Genomic DNA, 12582 nt, shown 5'->3' with positions numbered 1-12582 from the left:
AGACTTTGTGGAGAGATGTACAAATTGTCAGCAAGTGAAGGCCGAACACCAAAGGCCCGGTGGGTTGGCACAGAACATAGAAATTCTGACGTGGATGTGGGAGATGATCAATATAGATTTTGTGGTAGGATTACCTCGCACTCCACGCAAATTTGACTCGATTTGGGTGATTGTGGATCGACTCACGAATCAGCACACTTTTTGCCGGTTAAGGCTACCGACACAGCAGAACATTATGCTCAGTTGTATATTAACAAAATAGTCAGGTTGCATGGCACTCCAGTTTCTATTATCTCAGATCGAGGAGCACAGTTCACGGCTAATTTTTGGAAGAAATTTCAGCAAGGTTTGGGTACTCAGGTGAATCTTAGTACAACCTTTCACCCGCAGACTGACGGGCAGGCAAAATGGACTATTCAAACGCTTGAGGATATGTTGCGTGCTTGTGTTCTTAACTTTAAAGGTAGCTGGGATGATCATTTTCCGCTCATAGAATTTTCCTACAATAACAACTATGATGCTAGCATTCAGATGGCGCAATTCGAGGCTTTATATGGTAGGAGATGTAGATCTCCCATTAGGTGGTTCGAGATTGGGAAAGCGGAATTGATAGGGCCAGACCTCGTGCATCAGGCTATGGAAAAAGTTAAGATCATTAAGGAGTGGTTGAAAATTGCTCAGTCATCAGAAGTCCTATTCAGATGTTCGTCGTAGGGATTTGGAGTTCAAAGAAGATGATTGGGTATTCTTGAAGGTTTCCCCTATGAGGGGTATAATGCGGTTCGGTAAGAAAGGGAAATTGAGTCGGAGGTATGTCAGACCGTACATAATCATTCAGAGGATTGGCCAGGTAGCTTATAGGCTAGAACTACCTCCAGAGATGTCCTTAGTGCACTTTCATGTATCCATGTTGAAGAAGGTGGTTGGAGATCTGTCGCTTATTGTTCCGGTTGAGACTATTGAGGTTAACGAAGAATTGACGTATGAAGGAATTCCAGTTGACATTCTTGATAGGCAAGTTCGAAAGTTGAGGAACAAATAAATTGCCTCCGTGAAAGTGTTATGGTGAAACCAACAAGTCGAAGAGGCCACCTGGGAGGCCGAGGAAGAAATGAAGAAGAAGTACCCAAATTTATTTGAATAGCTATGCAATTGTATCCATGATGTTAAGAGCTAATTTTCTGCAAATCATAATTTTCCCTGTACAACTTATATTAAGAATACTCCCTCTTGGTAGTGCAATGTTTATGGCGTTGTTGCCGGTGTTATTTCCGTATTATTTTGTATCGTCGTGTTGTGGTTGTGATGTTAGGATTGGTTTCTGGGATTCTCTGACAGGTGGATAGGCCTAGTTATAGGGGAAACTCTGGCAAAACACGATAACAATAAAAACAATAAGACACGATAACAATAAAAACACGGATAAGGCATGACTACGGCTAGATCAATTATAGCAACCAAGTTCAATTAATCATATAAAGGATCACATATGTATCACAGAATGGACACATCCTAATCGAAGCACAACACAAGAACAAGTACGTATGTGTGTTCACAACACACATGTATCTACATACGAGGCAGGTATTGTCACGCCCCGACCTTGGGAACCGCAACCGGTGCTCAACTAAGATACCCCAGACAAGCAAGCCTATTTGATGCCTTCTACCCAACCTTACCCATTAATAATTTAAGAACCAATGACAAGAGATAAACGTGAGAGGAAAACAAATGTAAAGTACCAAGTTTTACTACTTGTAGGGACTTCATTGATATTTACCAGAAGATTACAAGTTCATAGATGAAAGTGAAAACATCCAATAACTTACAACATTTTTAGTTTGTTAGCCCAAATCAAAATACAACCCACAACATGTCTACGGAGCCTCTGAGAGAACACGAGTAAATTATGGATGTGCCGGTGACAAGGCCCCGGCTATACATCAAAAGTAAATGTACATGAAGACAATACTACATATGGTCCCTGTATAGAATAGGGCTCACCAAAATTTGCTAAGAAGAGGGTATGATTCTATCAACGATCGCTACCACGTGCTGAGGAACCACCTGCATCTATTAAAGATGTAACGACCCCAACAAAAGGAGATGTTAGTACATATGGAATAGTACTAGTATGTAAAACTAAATACCCTCTCATGGAATAGAATGCCAACACAATATGAGAGAAACATGGAATCAGTGAGAAAAATCACTAATATTAAAATGCCAAGTTAGACATAATGATTTTCAATAGGTATTCGCATCATTAGTTGGGAGATCATTAGCACCGACACACCACCATGCACTTGGCATGGAGTCCGATCTCCGTCTGGTTGGCTAAGCCATCTCACCCCAATGTATGATGGTTGATATAGAAACACAACACCACCATGCAGGCGGCATGGCATCCGATCTTTGCCCGATCGGCTAAGCCGTTCCACCACAATGACGTGTGGGTCAACATGGTCTTTGCTAGCTATAGCCTCATCCCATTCAAGGGGAATAATCTCATCATATCATAACGAGAATATATCTCCTCAACCAACTCCTACACCGACACGTGTAGTTTTGGGACTAGGCCTTTTTGACCCAGACCTAACAATACTCCCGAAAATTTTTATCTCATAAGAGAATCATATCTAGCATTTCATAATCCTTTCATTTCATTGGCACTATTGTCCATACATGTAAATCTTCAACCTTGGCACGATGGCCGCATTTCATAGTTCATACCTTCCTTTTATTACTTTTCAAGGATCATCTTAAAACATTTAAGGACATTTGAAGCATTGAGAAAAATCATATCTTCCACTCATAAGCATGTAAGAATTCAAAACACATTGGGAATAAGCATAAAAGAGTAGCATAGTGTTTTGTAAGTGGAACATGAATCAAATCATAAGTGTTTGGATAAGCTACCATAAAACAAACTGAAATGATGGAAATATGAACTTGATCAAACCATAATCGAAGTTTACGAGAAGTTTGTGGAATTCGATTTTACGAAAAGAGTTAAGCCAACATACCTCGATTGAGCTTTCCTTTGGATTACTACAATGTTTCAAGACTCATAGCGATTTCAATCTATAGAGACATAAAAAAAATTGAGACATAGTTTGGAAGGCGCTCATAGGTTCAGGTCATTTAGGAATTTCATCAAACACTAGGCAAACATTCGACTACAAGATCCTACAGTGGTAATCCTTCACCCCACAACCAATCCCCACATCAATACCTCATCTATATTAGTTCAACAACCTCCCCACGACCTTAATTGGCACATGCATGCATAAATGATCAACTCCTATTCTCAAGAATCATACTTCCCACTACCTATATTCAGCCCAATTTTGATATTCAGAGCTAGGGATAGAACCTTACCTCTTTAGTAGAAGACTTTGTGGGTTCTCCCCTTGAATTTCTAAAGCTTTATCAAAGAGTGGAGTGTTGAAGTGATTGAGCTTCACCTTCTCTCTCTAGCTAGCTCTCATCTCTCTTTAAAATACCTGATTTTCCCCTTCAAAATGACGCGTATGGCTTTTAATCAAAATAGGGTCGGGTTATAAAATACACAAAATGGGCCCTCCGAATCCCAATCCACGATTATAGAATGCACAACAGAATAGGTCTACGGTCCGCGAAAGGGACCGCAAAATCGTCCTCCAAAATTGGGCTAGCCTGGCCAAGTCCGTGACATATCTGCGGACGCGAAATGGACCGCAAAACCTCCCTCAAGAAAATCTTCATGCTGGTTCTGTGATGGATGTGCGGCCTGCAAAATGAATATGCGGCCGCATAATTGACCGCAAAATACCCCTCAAAATTAAGCTTCACCTGGTTCACTCTGCGATGGTTCTGGGCTCCGCAAAACTAATTCGTAGTCGCAAAATTTACCACAGAAATGCACTTCTCAGCAAAATTTTATTCCACCAACTCCTCGATGCATTGCAAGTCTAAAATGAGACCTTGCATCCTCCCCCTCTTAGGATCATTCGTCCTCGAATGAGGAATAGAGTCAGTCAGAACACCCAACATGACTTAACTCTTCCCTCACACCTCAAGAGTTCCAAATTTGGCTAACCCCCTAAATTTCTAGAAATTTTGGCAGAGTTTCCCCTATAATTGGGCATATCCACCTGTCAGAGTGCCCTAGAAACCAATCCTAACAACATATTCATAATCCAACGACGTAACATAGCATGAAAACAACACCAACCATAACCTCATAAGCATTGTATCACCAAAAAGGAGCATCTTAACATAAATTGTACAAGTTGAACATAATTCATAGAAAGTAAACTCCTAACATTCCCTTTTAAGCACAACAAGATGATTACACAAATATGAGAGGGTATTTCCCCTTCATCTCTTCCTCGTCATACCAGATGGCCTCTTCAACTTGTTGGTTTTGCCATAGCACTTTTATGGAGGCAATCTCTTTATTCCTCAACTTTTGAACTTGTCTATCAAGAATGGCAATAGGAATCTCTTTGTAGATCAACTTCTCATTAACCTCAATAGCCTCCACCAGAACGATAAGCGACGGATCTCCAACTACCTTCTTTAACATAGACACATGAAATACTGGTGTACTAAGGACATATCTTGAGGTAGCTTGAGCCTATAAGCCACTTGACCAACCCTTTGCATAATTCTATATGGTCCGATATACCTTGGACTCAATTTTCCCTTCTTCCCGAATTGCATTACGCCCATCATGGGAGAAACTTTCAAGAACACCTAATCATCCTCTCTAAACTCCAAATCTTCGCGACGCATATCCGAATAGGACTTCTGGTGACTCTGAGCAGTTTTTAAGCGTTCCTTAATGATCTTGACTTTTTCCATAACCTGATGCACTAGGTCTGGCCCTAACAATTTCTCTTCCCCATCTTCAAACCAACCAATGGGAGATCTACATCTCCTACCATAAAAGGCTTCGAACGACACCATTTGGATGCTGGCATGGTAGCTGTTGCTATAGGCAAATTCTATGAGTGGCCAATGATCATCCCAGCTACCCTTGAAGTCAAGAACACAAGCGCGCAATATATTCTCAAGAGTCTGAATAGTCCGCTCTACTTTCCCGTCGGTCTGTGGATGGAAAGCGGTATTGAGATTCATCTGAGTACCTAAACCTAGCTGAACAATCTGCTAGAAGTTAGCGGTGAACTGCGCCCTCGATTTGAGATGATACAAACTAGAGTGCCATGTAACCTGACTATTTCCTTGATATACAACGGAGCATAATGTTCTGCTGTGTCTGTAGCCTTAACAGGCAAGAAATGTGCTAATTTCATGAGTCGATCCATAATTGCCCAAATCGAATCAAACTTACGAGGTGTGCGAGGCAACCCTACCACAAAGTACATGTTGATCATCTCCCACTTCCACATTGGAATCTCTATATTCTGTGCCAAACCACCGGGCTTCTTGTGCTCGGCCTTCACTTGCTAGCAGTTTGGCCATAAGTCCGCCACATCCCTCTTCATGTCATTCCACTAGTAGACTTCCTTGAGGTCATGGTACATATTTTTAGAGCCTAGGTGCACGAAATTCTTGGAGCTATGAGCCTCGATCATGATTCTTTCTCAGATACCATCAACATTTGGAACACACAATCGCCCTTGGTACCTTAACGTACCATCATTCATGCCAAGAGAAAATGCCATGGTCTTGTGTTAATGAATCCTATCCTTCAACTGTACCAATAACGAATCAGCATACTGTTTCTCCTTGACTTCCACTACTAGTGATAATTCAGCCTTATTCTACACAATCACCCCATCTTCGCTAGAGTTCGTAAGCCGAACTCCCAAACTAGCCAACCGACAAATTTCCTTGGCCAACGGCCTTTGATATGCCTACAAGTGACTGTTTCTTTGGGATTTCTCTCAGTATCAGCGGGGAGAGTTCCTGGAGCCCTCTCAGATAATATTGTTGCAATATGTCTCACTTGTCTCTCCAAGTTTGGAAAAACTGTGCCCAACTCTTTGATAGCTGCTCCATGGGCGTCCAGCCTCTCATCTGTCTTGATAATGAAGGCCTTCATTAGATTATCTAGACCAGGCTGAATGGGCTGTTGAGGCTGAAATTGCTACCTCTACTGATATTGGTATACTGGAGCTCCTTGTCCCTGGGGTCTAGAGTTATTTTGTTTCCAAGCATTTGCAGAACTTCCAGGTGAACTCCATGAAAAACCGGGGTGCCTCTGATCTATTGCATTAAAATTGTAGTTTCCCACAACATTTACTTCCTTAATTAAGGCTTGACACTCATGAGTAGGGTGTCCTCTTCCATATATATCACAAGCTGCGTGAGGCTTATGTTGTATCGAGGCTAAGGTCAACTTTTGTATTTCTTTATCCATAACATCAAGTTGTACCTGCATAGATGTATTAGCATCAACCTGGTGAACACCAGTTAATATTCTTCTTTCAGCACTCTCAGAGGGCCACTGATTTGTATCTTCAGATTACTCATCAAGAATTATAACTATCTCCTTAGGAGTCTTCATCATCAACGGGCCTCTAGCTGCATTGCTCAATGTTTAATGCGAGGCCGGTGTCAATCCATCCCAAAAGTCCCGGAGTTGCATCCAAAGTTCAATTCCGCTATGTTGACGCTTTCGAAGAATCTTCTTAAACCTCTCCCATGCTTCAAAAATAGTTTCAGCCTCTTTTTGGCAGAAGTTATGGATTTCTCTTCTAATTTTTCCCGTTTTAGCTGAGGAGAAATATTTATCAAGGAATTTTCTGGTCATTCCTCCCATGTTCTAATCGATCCCGTGGGCAAGCTTCGAAGCCATTGCTTTGCATCATCTTTGAGTGTGAAGGGGAATTCCCTTAAGTACACTACATGTCGTGACACACCATAGTATTGAAATGTGTTCATAATCTCCTCAAAGTCCATTAGATGTGTATTGGATCTTCGTTCATCTTCCCTATGAAGACACAATAATTCTGAAGGGTTTGAAGCAACCCTTGCTTCAATTCGAAATTGTTAGCTGCAATTGAAGGTGGTCTAACACTTGATAAACCTTGATTGTAGACCGGTCTAGCATAATCACCCAGTGATCTCCCAGGCATGAGAGCTATATTTCCGAACTGGTTTGCAGCCAAGAGTTGATTTTGCGCAATTCTCCTACCCCTCTCTTCTTCATAGATAATCTGTGCATCTCTAATAGTTGCTTCCTCGGCATCCCGTGCAACTTTTTCTCGTTGTTGAGCTGCCTTTCTTGTAGCCAAATCTACATGATCATCAACGTTTCTAGCCATAGTTTCTTTGGTTGAGAATTGCCCAACCTTTTCTAACGTCTCAGTGAGATTTCTTTTCTTCCTCAGCCGTCGCCTTTATTTTTCAATCCCTAGCTCGTATGGTAGCACTTCTTTCGCAGAAGCTCGAGTCATGCACCAACCTCAACCTATAACCTGCGCACAGTCAAAGAACACCAAACATAAAAAGAGAAAAGTCAAAATAAAATAAAAAGATAAATTCCTGAATTAGCACTAAAAACTATTCAAACACTATTGATTGCCAATTCCCGGTAGGGACGCCAAAATTTGACGAGCTCGAAACACACACTTAAACTATGCTCGCTAATCAAATATAGTATAGTATAATTTAGTATCCATAAAGATTGGATTTAAATAGTATTCTCGTAGTTTCTAGCTTGATTGCTATCCAAGATGATTAATAGTTGAGATTTATATGATTTCTAACTACAATTAACTAAGAGTCTAAAGCTATTGACTAATGACAATCGAACAAGGAATAAGCAAAGAAAGTTATCAATGGGAGAAAATAGGGTTTCGATAAGATAGGTGCAAGATAATTGTTTGGGGATTTAACTCTACATAATTCACTTCTAATGTTTAAGTGAGTCTCTCGAATTCACTCAATTATTAGTTCACACGTTCAACAGAAACTCCTCTCTCGATTAAGTCTCAACCTCATGAGATGAACCAATTTAAGCTCTGTGAAGATATGCAAAAATGCATAGTGGATTGGTCTTTAGGAGAAACTCTCTCTATTATCCTCCTAACTAGGTTTAATCAATGATTCAACTAGCCTCTTCTGATTACTAAGAAGAATTAATGAACTCAACAAACAATATAATGCAAAGATATCACAAGTTATGGATCAAACTTCGATTGTTGATGTTCAGACTTGGTCCTTGACCCCCGAACACGATCCCGGATTAATACCTTGGGCTTTTACTCAGACTTCAAAGCTTCAAATAGCTCGAATTCATTCCATAACATCTACATAGCTCAAAATCACTCTTACAAGGCATAAAACACACAATAAGTGCAAAACACTATCAATTAAAGCTTAAACACGAATAAAGTGCAGCTAATTAGAGTACACTAAGCGACTAAAATTTGAGATTATAACCTACCATCAGCGGGTATAATAGCTTCAGTACCATAGACCAACAAATAGGGAATTTCCCCAGTTGACGTTCAGACCGTGGTGCGGTATCAGAGCAGAGCGAATGGTAGCTTCTCGTGCCACTGTTTGTAGTTTTCTACTATCTTCCTTAGTATCTTCTTAATATTTTTGTTGGCTGCTTCTTCGGCTCTATTCATCTGTGGACAATACGCGATAGAATTCTAGTACTCGATCTTGAATGTTTTACACATGGCTTTCATCAAGTCACTATTGAGATTGGTGGTATTGTCAGTAATGATTGACTCAGGCACCCCGAATCGGCAAACAATACGGTCCCGAATAAAATCTGCTACGACCTTCTTTGTCACGACTTTGTAAGATGCGGCTTTGATCCATTTTATGAAGTAATCAATGGCCACCAAGATAAATCTGTGTCTGTTAGAGGTAGCGGGCTTGATTGGGCTGATGGAATCCATGCCCTAGGCAAAGAAAGGCCAAGACAAGCCCGTCAAATTGAGTTCATTAGGTAGTAGTCGTATCATGTCAGCATGTACCTAGCACTGGTGACACTTCTGTACGTACTTGATGCAGTCACTTTCCATGGTCATCCAAAAATATCATGACCTTAATATATTCTTGGCTAGAAAAAACCCATTCATGTGAGGTATGTAGGTAGCATCGACACATCTTAGCAATCCCAAGGCAGGAGTTCTTCTATACAGAATTCCTCCGCTCTGGAATAAATGGGTAGCTAACCTCCGTAGCATGCGCTTTTAAATGTGTGTAGAATTTTGAGGGTGCTTTTATTTTTCAAAATACTCTCTGATATTGTGAAACCATGGGTTCCCATCAAACTCTTCTTCGACATGAGCAAAGTAAGTAGCTTGCTTGCGGATCTCTATTGGGATGGGGTCAATATAATTCTTTTCTGGATGTTGTATCATGGAAGATAGGGTGTCTAATGCATCTAGGAACTCGTTTTGAATTCGAGAAACATGTTTGAATTATATCTTTGTTAGCCTCTTGATCAGATCCTACACACAGTGTAGGTACGATAGTATCTTGGTATTCTTGGTGTCCCATTCTCCGAGTACCTGATATATCAGCAAGTTTGAGTCATCGATTACCAATAATTCCTGGATGTTTATGTCGATGGCCAACTTAAGTCCCAAAATTCAAGCCTCATATTCAACCATATTGTTAGTGTACGGGAACCTGATCTTCGCGGATAATGGATAATGTTGGCCGGTTTCTGATACTAGGATCAGTCCAATGCCCACTCCCTTAAAGTTTGAGGCTCCGTCGAAGAACATTCTCCAACCATCATAGGCTTCGGCGATATCTTCTCCTATGAAAGACACTTCCTCATCGGGAAAATACATCTTCAAGGGTTCATATTCTCCACCCATAGGATTCTCTGACAGGTGATCGGCTAATGCTTGTCCCTTGACTACCTTTTGAGTCACGTAGACGATGTCGTACTCACTTAGCAGTATTTGCCACTTTGCCAACTTGCCAGTAGGCATAGGTTTCTGGAAAATGTACTTCAAGGGTTCCATTCTCGATATGAGGTATGTGGTGTATGCATAGAAATAATGCCTCAACATGTATGTTCCCATAGTGAATACCGAGCTTCGTAAGGCATGAACGTTTTACTTAGATAGTATATTTCCTGCTCTTTCCTTCCGGTCTTATCATGTTGTCCCAAGACGCTTCCAATCGCTTAGTCCAACACGACAGGTACAACAGTAGAGGTCTGCCGGGCTCCTATGGGACCAACACATGAGGTTGGAACAAATACTCCTTGATTTTAGCTATGACCCTTTGACACTCCTTGGTCCAACTTGTTGCAGCATCCCTCCTTAACATCTTGAAGATTGGTTCACATATTACTATCAATTGAGCTATGAAACGACTGATGTAATTGAAAGACCTTGACATTTTGTTCTAGTAAAGTTGGTCGTGACATACCACATTCATCCTTTTGTCATCAATGAGAGCCAACTGATCATATTGGCTTTGCACCAATTCCGCATCACTAAGCTCGGCTTCCTATATGATCCGTAGGGAAGGAATTTCTACCTTGTACACCCCACACTCAAACCATTGCTCGTCCTCGAGTAATCAAACTATACTTCATATAGACATGACCTTTTTCAATAACTCTCATAACTCATCATACCAAAAATATTTAAAATAGATTAAGCACAATACCGTAACATCCTAGCCTCAAGATTTGACTTAAAAGCACCACACATTATTTATAACCCACTCACTTACTCTAACATAGAGGTCAATGACATTACCTTTCCTTCATGAATCAAGTGCCCTCACAGAACAACAGAGAGTAGTTCCTCACGCAATGAAATTTAAGAACAATTAGGAACTCAAGATAGAAAGAATTCACTCACTCTCAGAAACAACATTCATATGCCACAAAAGACGTACCATAGGCTTGCCCCGTAGTATACTACTCTACTAATTGAGCTCATTCAATCAAGGATCAAGTAGGACTTTAATAGGTTGCAATATAGGTTGCGGGATGGGTAGGATATATTTAGATATAAGAGTGACTACACCTCCCTAAGCAATTTAATACATACAATTAACCATTCAAAACCCCACACTTATGTCAAACCAAAACTCCACCTTCACATCAATATATATCAACTCCCTACGTTTTTAAACATAATTACATCAAGAATTACCACTATCAACGAATATATTTTCTTCACAACAATACAACTACTTTTGTTTTTCAATTCAAGTGGCTCTTACTTTTTCAAATAGTGAACCTTTCTCCACATTTCAATAGTTTCACTCAAAAGCCAAACCAACCACCCTACACTTCAACTTTTACAAAGGTCATAGCAAATTCAAATGCTCACGAGAGGTATAAGGTTCAAATAGATGGTCAATTCAAACAAATGGGTAGGGCTTGAAATGTGGTTGCCAAAGAAACAGGATTACACGCTCAATGGGGTTAACTAAGATACATAACAATTAGGTGGGTAAAAGCATATCATTGGCTCAACAAAGAAGCGACTATATCACTTTCACAATTGAATAAAACTACCATTTTGCTTTGCAAACACACAGGGCAACTTCTAGACATCAAATGCAATGCAAATAATACACAAAACCTCACACACACATGACACATAACTCACTCAGGATCAGACTATCAACACACTCTAGTCAAAGCAGATAAGCAAAGTTAAGATCATACACTTTAAGGTACTTATACAAGAGTCAAAAACTGAGCCTAAGCGTCACAACTAGAGCACTTACTGTTATTAAGGTATAATAAAGTTAAGAGATATTGACTTCAATTCAAATCATAGCACAAGGTTTCCTACTACTCTACAAAACAAAAACTAACTACACCTAGTTCTACCAAAATCCTTGGAAAAGAACTGCGGCACAAAGAAAAACCAAGGGGGAATTAATACACTACCTAACAAAAGAGAAAAGTTTTGTCCTTTTCTTTTGACTTTACTCCCTCAAGAAACCCGTCGATGATATCCATCGTCGGGAAAAATAGAAAATTTTAAATGTTTTTCAATTTTTAAGTTTTTCTTTTCAATTGTTTTCTATCTCTAACTACTAAAACTGACAAACAAAAAAACTAAAACTAATATACATACATGCATACAACATATCCCCCACCCCACACTTTAAGTTGTGGGATGTCCCCATGACACACAATTAAAAATCATAAGGTAAAGGAAATTTCCATGAACATCTAGTCGGGGTCTGAGTTGAAGTCGGACTCCATTTCTCGCCTTCGAACTAATGTGCACATCCATGCAGACAACTTCTACTCAGTCTTCTTGGGGTACACCCCACACTTATCTATCTCACTTAGCGTAGCCTTCTCTTTCGAGCCCTTCACTTTTCACTCAATACTTGCAACTGGTTTTTCTTTTTGTGCCCCCTTTGCTACATTCATCTCAAAAGTCACAGTCTCCCCACCCACTCTAAGCATGAATTTTCTCTCGTGTATATCCAATATTACTCTACCCGTTGCTAAGAATGTCTTCCTAGGATAAGGGAGACCTCCTTGTTTTCCTCCATATTCACCACTATAAAATCTACAGGAAATATGAACTTATCCACCCGAACTAACACATCTTCCACTATCCCCTTGGGTATTAAAGTCATTTGGTCTACCAGCTACAATGATAT

At 40.2% G+C, this 12582-nt stretch overlaps 1 non-coding gene across 1 annotated transcript; it reads left to right on the top strand.

Moving 5' to 3' along the window:
- Positions 1 to 6611: 6611 nt before the first annotated feature.
- On the top strand, positions 6612 to 6715 carry LOC142168529 (small nucleolar RNA R71). Its single transcript, XR_012698384.1, has one exon. It is a non-coding gene; the product is annotated as a small nucleolar RNA R71 (small nucleolar RNA).
- Positions 6716 to 12582: the final 5867 nt, after the last annotated feature.

The sequence above is a fragment of the Nicotiana tabacum genome, chromosome 13 (genome assembly GCF_000715075.1).
Source record: "Nicotiana tabacum cultivar K326 chromosome 13, ASM71507v2, whole genome shotgun sequence".
NCBI classification, from domain to species: Eukaryota; Viridiplantae; Streptophyta; class Magnoliopsida; order Solanales; family Solanaceae; genus Nicotiana; species Nicotiana tabacum.
Note: the sequence above shows the minus strand (reverse complement) of the source record. Positions and strands in the feature narration are given on the sequence as shown.